Source organism: Sorex fumeus, unplaced genomic scaffold (assembly GCF_029834395.1).
Source record: "Sorex fumeus unplaced genomic scaffold, SorFum_2.1 ptg000029l, whole genome shotgun sequence".
Classification (NCBI taxonomy): Eukaryota; Metazoa; Chordata; class Mammalia; order Eulipotyphla; family Soricidae; genus Sorex; species Sorex fumeus.
Genome location: NW_026606086.1, coordinates 3,099,254 through 3,118,050, shown reverse-complemented (window position 1 = coordinate 3,118,050; position 18,797 = coordinate 3,099,254). Strand labels below are relative to the sequence as shown.

At 52.4% G+C, this 18,797-nt stretch overlaps 1 pseudogene; it reads right to left on the bottom strand.

Annotated features, from left to right (window-relative positions):
* The window catches only part of LOC130024587 (vacuolar protein sorting-associated protein 33A-like), a 31,725-nt pseudogene that overhangs the window by 7,490 nt on the left and 5,438 nt on the right, over positions 1 to 18,797 (bottom strand).

Genomic DNA, 18,797 nt, shown 5'->3' with positions numbered 1-18,797 from the left:
ACAGCAGTGAGGGCATTTGCCTTGCATGCAGCCAACCTGGGTTCGAATCCCAGCACCCCACATGGTCCCCTGAGCACTGCCAGGAGTAAATCCTGAGTGCAGAGCTAGGAGTAACCCCTGTGCATCACCGGGTGAAAAAATTAACAATAAAAAAATAACACCGTGGAGATGTGCAGACTGGGGGCAGGGTGTAGAGGGAGACCTCCCAAAGAGTAGCCCAGAGTGAGTATAACATCCCCAAAGATTCCGTAGGATGAGTCCGCCAGGTCTGGGGTGCAGCCTCACACTTCAGTCTAAGCCACCCTGGTCAGGATGTCCAAAGTGTCCTCAGAAAACGACCTGAAACTCTGCATTGGAGCAGAGTACAGAGGATGATTCAGGGAAAGGAAAGCATTAGGGGGCATCTTTCGAACTGCTCAGGGGCCCAGGTGACTGTTCAGAGCGGGAACTGTGTCTGCCTGCGGACAGCTAAGCCGGCTCCTGCCCGGCCCTGCCCAGCCCCGAGCACCCAAACAAAACATTCATTTTGAAAAACGGCGTATTACTACAGAGACACCTCTAACAACTCCCACCCGGCGAGCCTCAGGGAATACCCCTGGCTCTGCACTCAGGAATTATTCTGGTGGTGCTTCGGGGATCATATGGGATGCCGGGGATTGAACCTGGGTCAGCTGCGTGCAAGGCAAATGCCCTCCGAATGTATATAGCTCCAGCCCTTGCAATTCCTCTTTAAAAGTCCCTAGGGTCATATGTGGTGGTGTGTGGGACCCTCCTGTCCTGAACCCGGGGCTCCCCAGGTGATGCTGGGGCTCTAGCCCTCTAAGCTATCTCCACACCACCCAGAATTCCGTAAGTAAAGTGAAAAAAGTAAAGGCCCTCCCATTGTTTGTCCATTTGCTCGAGCGGGTCCAGTAACGTCTCCATTGGAGACTTTGTTGTTACTGAGTTTGGCATATCGAATACATCACGGGGAGCTTGCCAGGCTCTGCCTGGCGGATGAGATACGCTTGGTAGCTTGCCGGGCTCTCCGAGAGGGGTGGAGGAATCGAGCTCGGGTTGGCCATGTTGGCTGCATGCAACGCAAACGCTCTGCCGCTGTAATATCGCTCCAGCCATAACTCCGTATTAAAAAAAAAATTTGTTTACGTTAACCACAGTGGCCGATGGCACAGCGAGGCCCGGGTTCTTTCTCTTAAGGTGCTGCTGAGACCAACATGCTGAGGGGAAAGGGTGCCCGGAAATCTGGTGATGCACCTGCGTTCTAGAAAGGTCGTGTCTTGAGACCAGCAGCAGCAGTACCACAAATCAACTCACACACCCAAGAAAGCAGGGAAACGCGGTCACATCTCAAACACACCTGCACAAGCTTCCAATGGCAGAGGGCGCAGAGGGCGTTGACAGGCACTGGGAGCGTTGGGGCCGTGCACGGGTTCAGGCTGACTCCCTGGCTTGGCACTGGGGGTGACACTTGGCGGGGCTTGGGGGACCTATGGGGTGCTTGGGAACGAACCCGGGTCTGCCAGGGGCAAGGCAAGTGCCCTACCCACCTTACTATCTCTCTGGCCCTGGTATGCTGTTTTTAGAAGACATTATCAAGCCAATGTGTTTCCCCCTTGCATCTTCCCCTTCATTCCAGTATTTATTTTCCCTTTCCCTCCCTTTCTCGCTGAGGCTGAGGGTCGCACACTCTAGATGGTGGTTACCCACTTGGGGGGTGAGGGGTCTCATTCGGCCTGCCAGAACTTCAGCCATGCCCAATTTTCCCTTTTTCCAGTGAAGAATATGCCATAGGAAAAACATCTGGTTGAAAACTCACATAAATCAATGCTTTTGGGTCTACAGATACTCTTAAGGGACTAAGCATGGAGAAACCTCACCGCACAGAAGATAGAGCCAGAGTTCTGGTCCGGGCGCCCGTAAGAGCCAAGCTGACACTTCGAAAGAGAAATTTTTCAGAAGTGCTCCCTGTCACAAAGATAGCAAACAAAACATATAAAATCATATTTGTAAACAAAAATCCACCTTTCAGAAAAAGACAACATTTAAAAAAGAAAATGTCCGGGCGGCCCGACAGATAGTTCAGTGCGAAGGTGCTTGCCAGGCATCAAAGAGTCAAATATGGACCCCTGAGGACCCCCAAGAGTAACCCCTGAGCATCACCAGGTGAAGCCCCAAGCAAAAACCAAAGCAAAGCAAATAAATAAATATGTGCTGAAAATAACCAGTAGGAAACAGGCTGGGACGGGCGTGTGGGAGAAACAGAATTTCCCGCACACCCTGCACCCAGCCATGAGGTCACACTGCAGAACCTCAAGAGTTTGAATGAAAAATGTAAGCAATTTTATTTCTAAAAATGAGAATGTAAGAAAAGAGTCTTCAGGTCTTGCCAAGACTCAATCAAGGGGAAAGGCGGGTCACGAAAACAAAATCACTCACAAACCTACGTTTCTTCTGCAGGCACCTGGGCAGCGGCTGCCGCTCCTTGAAGTTGGGACCCGGGAGGATGTGCAGAAATTCCTCGATTCTGCGCCAACCAGGCTGGGAGAGCAGCTGGGACAGCCGCATGCTGAGGGAGGCATAGCCGAGATGTGCGTGGGGTTCTGCGGAGGATTCGAGAGGGACACCTGGAGTCAACCAACTCTCTCTGCCCAATGGGCCATGGGATCTTTTTGTGTTTGTTTGTTTCAGTGGAGGCCATACCCTGCGGTGCTCAGGGCTCCCTCCTGGTGCTGCACTCACGGATCACAACCTGGGTTGGCCGCATTAAAGGCAAACGTCCTCCACGCTGCCATCCTGGATTTGACTTTGGGGAGGAACACAGTGTGCTCCAGCCTACCCTGCTCAGCCCTGCCATCTCCACCCTCTACCCAATTTCCCAATCTCTCTCTTCTCTCCTTCTCTCTCTCCCCCCCCCCCCCGCCCCTACAGCTTTATGGATCAGACCTGGTGGTGCAGAGCTGACGCATGGCTCTGCCCTCACCTCTCCTGGCCCTGAGTCCTTCTGTCTCAAACCAATCTCAGAAAGCTGCTTGGTGCCCCTGTGTGCTGGAAGGTGCCAGTGCCCGGCAGGATGTGCAGAGGGCAGGTGCGTGGCCAAACCCCAGCACCGCTGGGTCTGAACATTCAATTGTCTGCCCGGGAAAGATTCCATCCGACCCCCACAGAAGAAAAACTGTTCATCGATTTGGTGAGAAACTTCTACTATAGAAACTTGGCCCACTGGGGGGAGGGAATGTGGAGAGCTCTAAGCCCAGCCAAGCTACTCTCAGGCATTCTTCCAGGGGGCGAGGCCCCAGGGCACAGCCAAGCCCAAATCTCCCAAGGGTGAGAGTGACAGCCCCCAGCATCACAGACACCCCCAGTCTGAAACCCCCCCTCTCTCACAGTGACTCTGAATCCAGCAGCCGCAACTGCCCACAGTGAGTCAGTTGTGTTGGTCCCCAATCCTCTTACTTGAAGCTGGCCTTTTCCCTGACCAGAGGCTTCCTTGAGTCCAGACCAGCCTCCCCCGCCCTGAGGCCTAAGTGGACAAGGGCCCCCGCTTCCCACCCCCCAGCCGCCATTTTCAAAGAGCATCCCCCAAATAGCCCCTCTCAGTCCTGGCTTCTGCAAGGGCAGCGCCTTCCCACCAGCAGGATGCCACACCACTGGGGAAATGTGTGTGTGTATGTCTATGTATGTGTCTGTGTGTGTATGTTGGTACACATGCATGTGCGTGAAGGCTCAGCTCACCTATTAGATGGCGTGCATGTGCATGCGTGTGCATGAAGACTCGGCTCACCTGCTCATTCACATCGTCCATCCAGAGGCGCAGGGTCTTCTGGATGGTGGTGTAGTTGTTCCTGCCCCCCTGCTCAGGCCGCAGCAGCCCGGCCTTCTCCAGGTTCTGTAATGTCAGGATGTGCTCGTAGCCGTATGTCTGCAAGAGAAGTTGGGGAGCCTGCTAGATCTCCCACTTCCGAAGAGGGAGCGAAGATTTTCACTCTCATTTTGATACTATTGTTTTTGAGTCATACCCGGCAGCATGCAAGACAAGTGCCTTACCCCTTTCTAGCTCTTGGTTTGTTTGTTTTTTTTGTTTGTTTGTTTGTTTTGCTTTTCAGGTCACACCCGGCGATCCTCAGGGGTTACTCCTGGCTTTGCACTTAGGAATCACTCCTGGCAGTGCTCGGGAAACCATATGGGATGCTGGGAATCGAACCAGGGTCGGCTGCGAGCAAGGCAAACGCCCTACCCGCTGTGCTATTGCTCCAGCCCCTTTCTAGCTCTTTGGACCCCACATTTTCACTTTAAAGTCAGAATGCATGGGCCCAACGTAAGGAAGATAGATGACAGTGTACTGAAATAACTGAGTAAGAAAAGGAGGCCAACCACACCTCCTGACGTGCTATTGTCCAGATGTCTCCTTTGTTTTGTTTGCTTTTGCCCCCCCCCCACTTCCTGTGCTCAGGGATCAGTGCTGGTGGGGCTCAGGGGACTCATATGGGTGCCAGGGATCGAGCCTAGGTGGGCCACGTGCAAGGCCAACTGCCTTTTTAAAAAATTTCCCCCTTGGCAAATGAGTCACTTAGAAACACTGACCTGGAGAATTTCTCTTTTGTAATAATCCAGAACCTTCTGCTTGACCCCACTGTTGCACACCGACTGCAGGCAAATGAGCCTGAGCACCTTGATGAGTGGATGCTTCTGGGCGATGCAGTCCTCCATGTAACTGTTGACCTAGAGTCGTGGCAGATTCATGTGTGAGAGCCGGGTCTGGGCCTGCAGTCCTGGGCGTTCCCCGGCCCCTGAGAGGCCCAATCAAGGAGAGGCTGGAGATTGGCTCATACTCCTGCCCACACTCCCTGGACAACCTAAGCTCCGGGGCTAAGGGCGGCGGGTGCAACTGTCCCACTTGTCAGCGACACCTGAGCAGCATCAGTAAAGTAGCAGGGACTGTGGGGAATTTGGGCGCTTGCTTGCTGCAAGTGAGAATGCGGGATTTATTGACAGGCAGACAGGAAAAGGGATCATATAACCCATGCTCTTAAATTATCCGTGATGGGCTTCAATAGTCTTGGGCTTCAGGGCTGGGTCTTGTTTCTCTGAGGACAGCGAACAGCAATGGAACACACGCACACACACACACGAAATGGAACACACACACACATGCACGCACACACACTATGGAACACACACACACACACACACACACATGCACACACTACCCCCGGTCAACAGAAACCTATCCCTTGGCAGAATCTCTTTCCGCACATTTTGCACTGCCCTGACAGGCATTTAGGCCAAACGCAGCAATCAAAGCGATTCCTTTCCTACCTCGAGTTCTGTTTGCCAATCTCGTTAACTATCGGCTAAAACAGTTTTAGTGTTCACGTACCTGATCAGTGTCTATTCCAGACATAAACTCCTGCTCCACGGTTAACATATCAAAGAAGTCTTCAGACGCTGAAACATAATTAACACACGAGCAACTCAGAAGTGGGAGAAATGAGCATTTCTCCCAGAGGCATGCAAAGTAGCAAGCAAGCACCAAGTTTAAGTCATCACCCGGAAGGCACCTTCCAGTACAGAGAGGCTGACAGCCTGTGCCCCGAGGTGCGCCTAGACACAGAGCCCCGGGGCCTGGGCCCTAGCAGCTTCCCCTTCACACTAATTAAAGCAATTTCCCAAGGGCATTTTACTTTGGTTACTTTGGGGGCCACTCCCGGTGGTGCTCAGGGATCACTCCTGGCAGGCTTCGGAGACCATATGGGACTCCGGGATCCAACCCGGGCCGGCTGTGTGCCAGGCATTGCAGTACCGCTCCAACTCCAGCTCCTCGCCACATCAGACTGAAACCAACCTCAGCAAGTATTGCCAGGTCTGGCGAAGCAGTGCTGGCGCCACCCAGAGCCTGGGAGAGTCCTGCTGCACCACCTGACCCCGTAGAACCCAACAGTCACACTCGGAACATTTCTGTGAGGACACAGCGGCTGGCACAGGGAACAATGCACAAGTGAAAAAGTAGCCGGGGGCCCCCCCAGAAGTAGCAGGGAGCCAGTGACACACCCTGAGCCTGAGCCCGGGACAGGGCACTCACTCGTTACGTCCCTGATGAGCTCGGCGATGGAGGTGTGGTTGGCCAGGGAGCCCCGTGTCACCTGCATGTGGGGTAGCTGGGAGAGAATCTGCTTGATCTCGCCCACCGTCTTGGCGTTGTGCCTTTCCTGAGGGAGGGGAGAAGGTCACGACAGTACTGGGGACAGCACTCAGGGCCTTGCACACCTGTGTGTGTGCGTGTGCGCACAAGCACACACACACATACACGCACACACACACACACACACACACACACACACACACGGGGCATGCCCCTGACACTGCCAAAGCAGTGCTGGGAATGCACCCAGGCGACCCACCCTCCCACGCCCCCCACACACACACAATGTGCCCCAGCTCCAGCCCTGGTTGCCAAGAGTGCATTTTTAAGAATTTGGGTCTTTGGGTTGCCCAGGGCATGTTTGAATCACGTGCAAGGCAGTGCCCTGGCCTTCCTCCTGGCCTGGCACTCAGGGATCACTCCTGGCATGCACCGGGACCACATGGAAGGCTGGGGAGTGAGTCCAGGTCAGCTGCATGCAAGGTAAGCGCCATACCCGCTGTGCTATCACTCCGGCTCCCCCAACTTAATTTTTAGTGTGAGAAATGGACACAAAAGGAATTAGGCTATAACCAGATCCCACAGCCACATGAAAATAGAAAAGGCAGGTTGGTGGGTCCAGGTACTGCGACAGCCACATCCTGTAGCACTGGGAGACCATGTGGACGGGAGGGAGCCCAGGGCCCACGCAGGCCACACCTGACACTGCATGGTCCCTGCCAGGGATGTGGAGCTCAGCAAACTGTGCCTTGAAGCCACAAAAGCTAACGATCATATAGCCTGAGACCTCAACAATAGCAAATCAAGTGTAAAACGTTTCCTGGGTTCAAGCTATACAGTGTGGGAGGCGCTTGCTCAGTGCCCGGCCTCCCCACAGAACCCCGAGGCCTGCCAGGAGCCAGCCCTGAGCACTGGCAGCGGGAAGGGAGGGAACTGGACACCATGGCGAGCTCGGAGCTGGAACAGTGAATGCCGGACACTTCTTATCCATAGCTTTATAAGTCACGGTGAGGAAATAAAAAATTGAGGAACAAAACCCAAGTGAGACAAAAGCAACTTCAGAAATACAACAACAATGGGGTCAGAGTGACAGAACAGTGGCGAGGTGCTTGCCTTGCATGCGGCCAGCCTGGGTTCGATCCCCAGCATCCCATGTGGTTGCCTCAGCCCACCAGAAGTGATCCCTGAGCGCAGAGCCAGGAGTTAGCCCTGAGCACCTCTGGGTGTGCCTCCCCTCAAAAAACAAACAAAAAAAAAAACCCAAAGAAATACAAATACTGATATTGTGGAGATAACTCCTAAAAAAGATGAAATCAGGAAATCACCCTTCAAGGGAAAAAGTGATTTTTAAAAACTTCCCCCAGAGTTAAAAAATTCAGCTTCTATCATTTTACTGATTCAGGTTTCAAAAGTGAGCTGAACCCAAACTAAATGAGCAGCAGGAGGGCGCGAGGTGCTAACGAAGCTGGGGGCCGGGGACTGTGCTCTCATTATCACACGCCTTCCCAGCCTGCTCCGGCTGAACCCGGATTCCGTAGATGCAGGAGCTAGTGGAGATGCCGCCACCGCCAGCAGCTGGGAGGAAGGAGGGAGGGACAGGGAATGCAGATGATGACTGGCAAAGGACCTGACACCAGAAGAGGGCCTGGCACCACCTTTCCCCGGGCGCCCACAGCCCGCCTGCCGCCTGGCGCCAGGCCCCAGTCACCTCAAAGGCGGCCAAGATCACCTTGGCCTTCTTGCTGAGCACGGCGCCCACGGCGTTGAAGTTGCGGTCTTGGATCTCAGCGTAGAGCTCCTCGGCTGAGTTCAGCGGCAGCTTCTTGGACTCTGTGGGCAGGTCCTGCCCGTCACCCTGCCTCTTCAGGGCGAATTTCTCAGGTGGCAGCTTTACATGACCTGCACGGGAGGGGACACCCAAGTGAGACTCCAGAGACTTCCTGTCAGGGGAGAGCACTGGGCTTTGAGTCACTAGATGCGCACGAGCGTAGGACGCTCACGCTTTTCACGCACGGCTTCCCTGGCCTGGCCCGCGGGACGCCTCCTGCCACTGCCAGCCCGAACTGAACTCAGGATGGGGCCACCCGAGGAAACATGCCCCAGGGCGGCCTAACTGCAGGTCTGTCCTGCTGGCGCGTGCAAGTGCATGCCATCTATACCGCCATTTCAACAAGACAAGAGGAGCCCAGGATGGGGCTGGAGTGATAGCACAGCAGGGAAGGTGATTGCCTTGCACGGGGCAGACCCAGGTTCGAGTCCCAGCATCCCATATGGCCCCCTGAGCACCGCCAGGAGTAACTCCTGAGTGCAGCACCAGGAGTAACCCCTGTGCATTGCCAAGTGTGACCCCTGTCACTGTCCTCCCATTGTTCATCGATTTTGCTCAAGCGGGCTCAGTAACGTCTCCATTTTGAGACTTGTTACTGTGTTTGCCATATAGAACACGTCACGGGTAGCTTGCCAGACTTTGCCATGCAGGCAAGATACTCTACGAAAAAGAAAAAGAAAAGTCAAAAGAAAAACAAAAACAAAAACAAAAACAAGATCCCAGGAATCATTTCAGCATGGAAGTTTGCTTGAGGCCGGAGACAGCTCTGACGGCTTCTTTCCTTTCTGTTTCCTTTCTCTGATTTTGGGGCCAAACCTGTCAGTGCTCAAGGCTTATTCCTGGCTCTGTGCTCTGGGCTAATTCTTGGCAGTGACTGGGGGAACCATATGCGGTCCTGGGGACCAAACTCACCCTAACTGCTGCACTGCCTCTAGCTCCAAGTTGGTTCCTTTCAAAAAATCATCTCCTCCACTTTCAACACAAATCCCGACGTGTCTACACACAATCAGCTCCACTGCTGTGGGTCCAGAGAGACGGGTCATCGGGGGCAGCTCACGCTCAAATCCAGCTGTCTGTTCCTCTGAGCACTGCCCCGTGTGGGCCCTGAGCACTGTGGGGTGGGTGCTGAGAATCATAAAGCAACAAGAACTCCTGCATCGGAGAATGTGGGAGAGAAAGTGAACGACGGAAGAAAAATACTTCTCGGATGCTTTCCAAATCCTAAGCCCCTCAGAACAGCCCGGGCACCAGCGTCTGGAGACAGCACGCCACGGTGGCCGCGGGACCCGGGGCCTGAGCACATGCTGAGATACACGAGGTCGGCCAGACCTCGCATTCCAGCTCAAAGCAGAGGGGCAGCTGCTGGCCCAGGCAGCCTGCACGCAGCTCCTGCACGGACCTGCCATCGCTCTCGGTCCAGCCACGGGCGCAGAGCTGGGGGGTTATGGGGAAGCCCAATTTCTCCTTGTTTTTCAGATTTCTCTTAAATTTTTCTTTTTTGGGGGGTCACACCCAGCAATGCACAGGAGTCACTAGTGGCTCTGCACTCAGGAATTACTCCTGGTGGTGCTCAGGGGACACTATGGGATGCTGGGAATCGAACCCGGGCTGAGCCGCGTGCAAGGAAAATGCCCTACCCGCTGTACTATCACTCCAGCCCTCTCCCTTAATTAAATGTTTCATCAGAAGTAAGTGTGTGATGTGAAGAGACTGTGAGCTCCCAAAACGCCTTCCCCCCGGAGGCACCCTACAAGCCCCATCTCTCACACCTCCGCACCAGCCACCCCAGCACCTCTGCCAGATCCCTCGAGGGACTTGCAGAAGCACCAGGAGGTGGGGACCCCTCGCACGGGGTGCTCCTGTGCCAGTGAAAGCTCGGAGCAGGATTCTGGGGAGGGACTGTGTGTGTGGCATCACCCCCAGCCGCTGCCAGGCACAGCCCCGGTGGCCCCAGGGCAACGGACTGGCCCCACAGAGCAGAATATCACCGAGATCAGCCCCACAGTCCCTTGGGCACTGATTACGACTGTCCCCACAAAAGGAAGCAACTTAAGAAGTTATCCTTTGGAACAACTGGTAAAAAACAAACCGGAGGAAGCGTTCAGCATAGGAGAAGGAACACATGGAGGGTGCGGGATCCCGGAGGAAAAAAAAAAAGAAAAAACAGGTTCCAAAAAGAGCCGTGATCACCGGCAAGTTCCAGATGGAGTAGGCGCCGCATCCCGCCTCCCCCAGATGGAACCCCGGTGACCAGAAGCCTCTACAAACACAGCTCGAGTATGCGGGAACGAGGACTTTTTCTCAAATCTGCTGGACTACACCTCCCAGGTAACCTCTGATTCCGGAAGTCACGCCCACAGCCCGCCCCCCAGCGCCATCTTTGAAGCGTTCAGCATAAGAGAAGGAACACATGGAGGGTGCGGGATCCCGGAGGAAAAAAAAAAAAGAAAAAACAGGTTCCAAAAAGAGCCGAGATCACCGGCAAGTTCCAGATGGAGTAGGCGCCGCATCCCGCCTCCCCCAGATGGAACCCCCGTGACCAGAAGCCTCTACAAACACAGCTCGAGTATGCGGGAACGAGGACTTTTTCTCAAAACTGCGCGGCCGCATAAGCGGCCGCGCGACATCTCTCTATATACAAACTGATCAATGAGAAGTAAACCACCCAATCTTTCTCCCTGAAAATCAGAGTTAAGTTTGGAGCACGGCCACAGCCCCAGAAACACAAGGACTTAATGCAGAACCCAGCAGCTTAGAGCAGAAAAGTGAACGGACGATGAGTTAACCCAGGCCATCATCTCTGCCCAGAGGGGAAAGGGTGTTGCCCCATTCGCCCTCTCTTCTCTGGAAAGAAGGATGGCGGCCGCATGGGAGCCTTGTGGACAGCAGGTATGAGCCGGGGGTGTGGGGGCGACTAAAACCTCATGGGAAGGGGGGCGTTCCGGTCCGTCCTTCACGCCCTACCGAGGTCACCAGTTGCCCCCCATGAGCGGCTCTCCAGCACAGCCACAGCCCCAGAAGCACAAGGACTTAATGCAGAACCCAGCAGCTTGGAGCAGAAAAGTGAACGGACTATGCGTTGATTCAGGCCATCAAGTCTGCCGGAGGGGAAAGGGTGTTGCCCCATTCGCCCTCTCCTCTCTGGAAAGAAAGATGGCGGCCACATGGGAGCCTTGTGGACAACAAGTATGAGCCGGGAGTGTGGGGGCGACTAAAACCTCATGGGAAGGGGGGCGTTCCGGTCCGTCCTTCACGCCCTACGGAAGTCACCAGTTGCCCCCCACGAGCGGCTCTCCAGCACGGCCACAGCCCCAGAAGCACAAGGGCTTAATGCAGAACCCAGCAGCTTGGAGCAGAAAAGTGAAAGGACTATGTGTTAATCCAGGCAATCATTTCTGCCCAGAGGGGAAAGGGTGTTGCTCCCTTCCACCCTCCTCCCTCTGGAAAGAAAGATGGCGGCCACATGGGAGCCTTGTGGACAGCAGGTATGAGCCGGGGGTGTGGGGGCGACTAAAACCTCATGGGAAGGGGGGCGTTCCGGTCCGTCCTTCACGCCCTACCGAGGTCACCAGTTGCCCCCCACGAGCGGCTCTCCAGCACGGCCACGACTCCAGAACACAGAAACCAATTTCTTAACTATCTGACTTTCAGTAGAAATACTTCCAGGGTCAATAGGTAAAATAGCAGAAATCCAAAACCAACATTTAATTCTTGAACCCAGCTGTAGAAAGCAAATCACTTCACAATGCTTTTTCAGCATGTCTGATTTGGGGGGGGGGGTAAACTCTAAATAATAGTGGTGAATCTTATTGAAACAATGAATATAATCAAAGCAGATAGAGTGTTAACTAGAATTCATCTGCCTCACAGGGACGGGGAGGGGTGGGGGGTGGGGTTTTATTGGGGTTCTTCAGGGTAAAAAATAAGTATTGGTAAAGGGAAATGTGTTTGATATTTGCATGACTGAGACATAAACCTGAAAGCTTTGTAACCTTTCCCACAGTGATTCAATAAATAAATTAAAAAAAAAAACCGGAAACACCCCCATAATCATGAAAGAGCAGGAAAACGCTTTGTTGTGTGGAAATGCCTCCATGTGTGGTCCTGTTCTGCTTCCGTGGCCGCTGTCACTGAGCCACGCATTCACCACTGCAGTGACATACACACTAACACACACGAACACACACACGCACACACACACCATCGCAATCCACTCTGCGATAACCAGCTTGGCACACTGGACAGACAGCACTGTCTGGACTTGGCCAACACTCAGCAGCTGCAGGGCTCTGTGTCCCCAGAGAGACCCCATGCAGTTAGCTGCATCCCCGTCCTTCCAGACCGGGGCTCTATCCCCAGGGCTGTTTCCCCAGCCCCCGGCCAGGGCCACTCCTGAAGTCGCCGGAGTTACCCCTCTTGCGGCCTGGGGCTCCGTATTATGAAGAAAAGACACGAATCAGACTGTGGGAAACTTCTCAGACTGTATCCCAGCAGGAGATACTCCCGGCTCAGTGCTCACTGGACGAGGCAGGAGCGCGGATGGAACCGAGCGCTGGCTGTGCGCCTGGCACTAGCCCCGTGAGCTTTCCTAGCCCCCACTCAGATCTGAAATGCTACAGAATCTAACACCCGGGGCCAAAGCCCCCTGACCTCAGACCCAGGCACCCCTCAGAAACGCTCTATTCCTCACGCCTCCCTGGGCGGCCTGAGCAGCGGGGCTGCACACCGCATGGCCCTCTGCACAAGGCCTTCGCCTCAGTTTCCCCGATGGTGTCCTGGCTCGAGCTCGCTTTAACCTTGGGCTGAAAGTCAGTGCCTGACATTTTCAAGTATTCTGACTTATACACAAAGGCCGCACCTTTAAAAACAGACACTTTTGAGATTGATTTTACTCAGCTAACCTATTAGTAAATGATGTCGCTTCACTTACTGTTCTGGAAGCCATAAATTTCATCGATGAATCCTTCGTATGTCAGCTGAGTCGCAAGGGGCGTTAATGAATCCACATTTCAATCAAGCAACAAGAGGTTATCAAAAACAGGAAATATTGAATTCTGACTTTCTGTAAACTCTCTCTTCATCCTCATCATCATATTGGCCACTTGCTGGGAACAAAGTACAGAATCAGGGAGAGCCTTTTTAGCAATGGGCAGATTTTAAAATGAAGCTAAAAAGAGCCCGGCAATCCAAAATTTAAAAATAAGGCGGAAAAAAATGGAACAATAAAATAAAACAAGACAGGCCCGAGACAGTATGGTAGGTAGGATGCTTGCCTTGCAGGTGGCTGACACAGGTTCAATTCCTGGCACCACGTACGATCCCTCAAACCCTGCCAGGAGTGAGCCCCGAGCACTGCAGGGTATGGAGAGGGCGGGAGGAGGGAGAGGGCGAGAGAGGGAGGGAGAGTAGGGATGGAAAAGAAAAGATAAAGAACAGAAAAGAGAAAAGGAAAGAGGGCTGGGAGACAGCAGAGGGGCCAGGGGTCACGCCTTGCACGCAGACAGACTCATTTTGGTGGCCCGAGCACAGAGCCAAGAGCACTGCGAGGTGGAGCCCCAAACCCCACCCGCAGGAGAGAGGCCTCCCTCCCCGCCCCGGCTCACCCTGGCGCACTCGCCCTTGCCGAAGATCTAGGGGATGGTCCCGTACAGGCCAGCAGCTTCATCAGGCCCTTGGTCGCGTGGTACAGGCCCATCTCGTCGCTGTCCAGGCAGCACTCCTGTGGGAGAGGGCCAGGCGCGTGGGCACAGGCTCTGTGAGTCAGCACCGAGGCCTCAAGGCAGCAGCTCTACTGGGGGCAAGCATTGCTGGGCGGGCGAGGAAAGGCTGGCTTCCACCAGAAATCTGGTGATGCACCTGCGTTCTCGAAAGGTCGTGTCTTGAGACCAGCAGCAGCAGTACCACAAATCAACTCACATGCCCAAGGAATGCAGGGAAACGTGGTCGCGTCTCAAACACACCTGCACAAGCTTCCAATGATAGAGGGCGCAGAGGGCGCAGACAGGCACTGGGAGCTTTGGGGCCGTGCACGGGTTCCGGCTGACTCCCTGGCTTGGCACTGAGGGTCACACCTGGCGGGGCTTAGGGAACCGTATGGGGTGCCAGGGAACAAACCCGGGTCTGCAAGGGACAAGGCAAGTGCCCTACCCACATTACTATCTCTCTGGTCCAGTACGCCGTTTTTAGAAGACATTATCAAGCTGATGTGTTTCCCCCTTGCATCTTCCCCTTCATTCCGGTATTTATTTTCCCTTTCCCTCCCTTTCTTGCTGAGGCTGAGGGTCGCACACTCTAGGTGGTGGTTACACACTTGGGGGGGGGGGTCCCCACTCGGCCTGCCAGAACTCCAGCCATGCCCAATTTTCCCTATTTCCAGTGAAGAATGTGCCATAGGAAAAACATCTGGGTGAAAACTCAAATAAATCAATGCTTTTGGGTCTACAGATTATCTTAAGGGATTCAGCATGGAGAAACCTCACCCCACAGAAGAAAGAGCCAGAGTTCTGGCCCGGGCACCCCTAAGAGCCAACCTGACACTTTGAAAGAGAAATTTTTCAGAAGTGCTCCCTGTCATAAAGATAGTAAACAAAACATATAAAATCATATTTGCAAACAAAACACAACCTTTCAGAAAAAGACAATATTTAAAAAAGAAAAACTCCGGGAGCCAGATAGATAGTATAGTGGGAAGGTGATTCCCTGGCATCAAAGAGTCAAATATGGACCCCTGAGGACCCCCAAGAGTAACCCCTGAGCATCATCAGGTGAGGCCCCAAGCAAAAACCAAAGCAAAGCAAACAAATAAATCACTTATCACTTAATCACTTAATCCCCGTTATTCATCGATTTATTCGAGCGGGTGCCAGTAATGTCTCCATTCATCCCGGTTGCGTGCTAGCATAGCCCAATGGTATCTGTTCGTTCTAGCAACATGCAGAGCCTTAAACCGATCATTTAGGGTCTTGACGAAGAAGTCTGACCATCTTATAGGTGGGCGTCCACGTGATCTTTTGATGTCTCGTGGAATCCAATCAGTAATGGCTCTAGTCCAGCGGTTGTCTGTAAACCTCATTACATGTCCAGCCCATCTGATTTTTGATGTCTTGGCAAATGAGACAGCGTCCCTGATTCTTGAGCGTTGACGAAGATCAGAACTCCGGATTCTATCTCTCATTTGAGTGAATCGTGATATTCCAAGCATAGTTCTTTCGATTCCTCTTTGAGAGACCCGAATAGCGTTCTCATCCTGTTTTCGTAGGGTCCAGGTCTCTGAGGCATATGTTAATGCAGGAAGAATAGTGGAATCAAAGAGATGTGCTCGTAGCTGGAGGTTCTTTGTCCTTTTAGTTATTTCTTCAATGCTCTTGAAGGCATTCCAAGCCGCTCTCTTCCTCCTGCGCAACTCAGGTGCCAGGTCATTCATCATGTTGTTTTCTCGACCTAGGTATATATAACCGTTGCATTCGGAGATGGTGGTTCCATTGAGAGCGAATGGAGCGCCAGGAACAAGGCTGTTTCTCATAAACATTGTCTTCGTAAGATTCAGCTGTAGTCCGACCTTTCCACATTCACGGTCAAATTCGTTCAGCATTTGTGCCGCTTGGCTGATGTTTGGTGTTATTAGAACGATGTCATCAGCAAAGCAGAGGTGGTGTAGTTGCCGACCATCTATCTTCACTCCCATGTTTTCCCATTCCATCGTCGCATGATGTTCTCGAGGGTGGCACTGAAGAGTTTTGGTGAAATGATATCACCCTGCCGAACCCCTCTCTTGATATGGATGATTACTTCTTTGTAGAATGGTGAGATTTTGGTAGTGAATCCGCAATAGAGCTCACGAAGGATCCTGATGTATTGAGTTTGTACGCCCTGATTGGCTAGGGATTCCATGACCGCTTCCGTCTCAACAGAATCAAAGGCCTTCTTTAAATCAATGAACGTTAGACAGAGCGGCATCTTGAACTCCCGAGATACCTCAATGAGCTTGGTTATTGTGTGGATATGGTCGATGGTACTGAATCCTTTTCGGAATCCAGCTTGTTCACATGGTTGTCCTTCATCTAGCGTTCTGCTAATCCTATTCAGGATGACTCGAGTGAATAGTTTGTAGATGACAGACAATAGGCAGATTGGGCGATAGTTGCCAATGTCGTGGGTGTCTCCTTTCTTGTATAGTAGTACAGTCCTGCTGGTTTTCCATTGGGATGGAACCTTGCATTCAGACAGGTAGCGTGTGAAAAGTCGAGCCAATGTATTGATGAGTACTGATGGTAAGTTCTTCAGTTGTTCAGGTCTGATCTTGTCTGGGCCAGGTGCTCTTTGTTTCTTTACCGATGAGATGGCATGTTGGATTTCGGAAGGGAGAACATTGGGAACGACATATCCATCATGTGGTATGTGCTATGTGGGCAAGTGGATGTGGCTATTAAAGAGATCTGAGTAGAAGTCATGAATAATCTTCTCCATTGCCCTTCTGGAAGATGTGATAGATCCATCATGATGTCGGAGGGCAGTCATCTTGGTTTTGTAGTTGGTGAAGGACAGGCGGGCATTACGAATGTTTTTCCCAGCTTCTGCTGCATCTACCAGTATTGCAGCTCTCCTGTTTTTGAGGTCATCCTTGATGGCTTCTCTGCACTGTTTTGCCAGTTCGGATGTTCGCTTGTGGTTGCCTGAGGCATGTGCCAAGCCACGTTGGCGAATAAGTTCAAGAGTGTTCGAAGAAAGATGGTTTTTTTGTGGTTATCTATCTCTTGGCATTCCTTGCACAATCATGGAGGTGCTGAATCATTCGATGGTATTCCTCATCAATGTTGTCAATGACGGCATCTTCCCATGTTGCCGCAATAGAGCCAAAGAGCTCCCAGTTGGTGGTTGTTCTGGGAGTCCTCTTCTTAAACCTTGCATTCTTTTCTCCTCATTCTGTGAGGTAGAATTTTGCACGAAGAAGACGGTGGTCTGATCCCGTTTGGAATTTTGGGACAACAGCAACATCGGTTAGGCAAAACCGCCGATTGAATATGATGTGGTCTATTTCATTGTGGAACCGTCCATCGGGAGACTCCCATGTCCAACCTTTAGATTCAGCCTTTTGGAATTGTGAGTTACCATGGAAGGTTTTGGTTGACATGATGAACTCAGACAGTCTGTCACCCTGTTCGTTCCATTCCAGGCCATGGGTTCCGATGTGCAGTTCATCGACTGATCTTCTTGGTCCTATCTTGCCATTAAAATCACCGACAATGATCTTGTAGAAGGTGTGATTTTCTTTATAGAACTTCTCCAGCTCCCTGTAGAATTTCTCAGTTTCTCTTTCACCATAACTGGATGTTGGTGCATAGACAACAAAGATAGAAACTTCCGGTAGTGAGCCACATTTATTCAAGTGTAATCGTCCGATTCGGGTTGTTAGGCATTCGAATGAATCAATGCTCATGACTAAGTTTGTATTGACAAGGATACCAACACCATCGATGCCTCTTTTATCACATGTTCCAAGCAACAGTTCTTCTCCGGTGTCGAAAACAGCATGATGGGATTGATGTCTTCTCGTTTCGGTCAGACCAATGATGTCGTACTTGATCTTTCGCGCTTGTACCATAAGGTCTTCAATGGATGCAGTAGATGCCAGCGTACGAGCATTAAAAGTACAGACAATCATTTTTGTTTTTCTGCGTTTTGGCAGCCTATGTCTGCCTTGGTGTTTTTTTTTTTTTATTGAATCACTGTGGGAAAGGTTACAAAGCTTTCAGGTTTATGTCTCAGTCATGCAAATATCAAACACATTTCCCTTTACCAATACTTATTTTTACCATGAAGAACCCCAATAAAACCCCACCCCCCACCCCTCCCCGTCCCTGTGAGGCAGATGCATTCTAGTTAACACTCTATCTGCTTTGATTAGATTCATTGTTTCAATAAAAGATTCACCACTATTATTTAGAGTTTACCCCCCCCCAAATCAGACATGCTGAAAAAGCATTGTGAAGTGATTAGCTTTCTACGGCTGGGTTCAAGAATTAAATGTTGGTTTTGGATTTCTGCTCTTTTACCTATTGACCCTGGAAGTATTTCTACTGAAAGTCAGATAGTTAAGAAATTGGTTTCTGTGTTCTGGAGTCCTGGCCGTGCTGGAGAGCCGCTCGCGGGGGGCAACCGGTGGCCTCGGTAGGGCGTGAAGGGCGGAGCGAAACGCCCCCCTTCCCCTGAGGTTTTAGTCGCCCCCACACTCCCGGCTCATACCTGCTGTCCACAAGGCTCCCATGTGGCCGCCATCTTTCTTTCCAGAGAGGAGAGGGCGAATGGGGCAACACCCTTTCCCCTCCGGCAGACTTGATGACCTGGATCAATGCATAGTCCGTTCACTTTTCTGCATCAAGCTGCTGGGTTCTGCATTAAGTCCTTGTGCTTCTGGGGCCGTGGCCGTGCTGGAGAGCCACTCGCGGGGGGCAACTGGTGACCTCGGTAGGGCGTGAAGGACGGACCAGAACGCCCCCCTTCCCATGAGGTTTTAGTCGCCGCCACACCCCCGGCTCATACCTGCTGTCCACAAGGCTCCCATGTGGCCGCCATCTTTCTTTCCAGAGGGAGGAGGGCGGAAGGGAGCAACACCCTTTCCCCTCTGGGCAGAAATGATTGCCTGGATTAACGCATAGTCCTTTCACTTTTCTGCTCCAAGCTGCTGGGTTCTGCATTAGGTCATTGTGCTTCTGGGGCTGTGGCCGTGCTGGAGAGCCGCTCGTGGGGGCAACTGGTGGCCTCGGTAGGGCATGAAGGGCGGACCGAAACGCCCCCCTTCCCATGAGGTTTTAGTCGCCCCCACACTCCCGG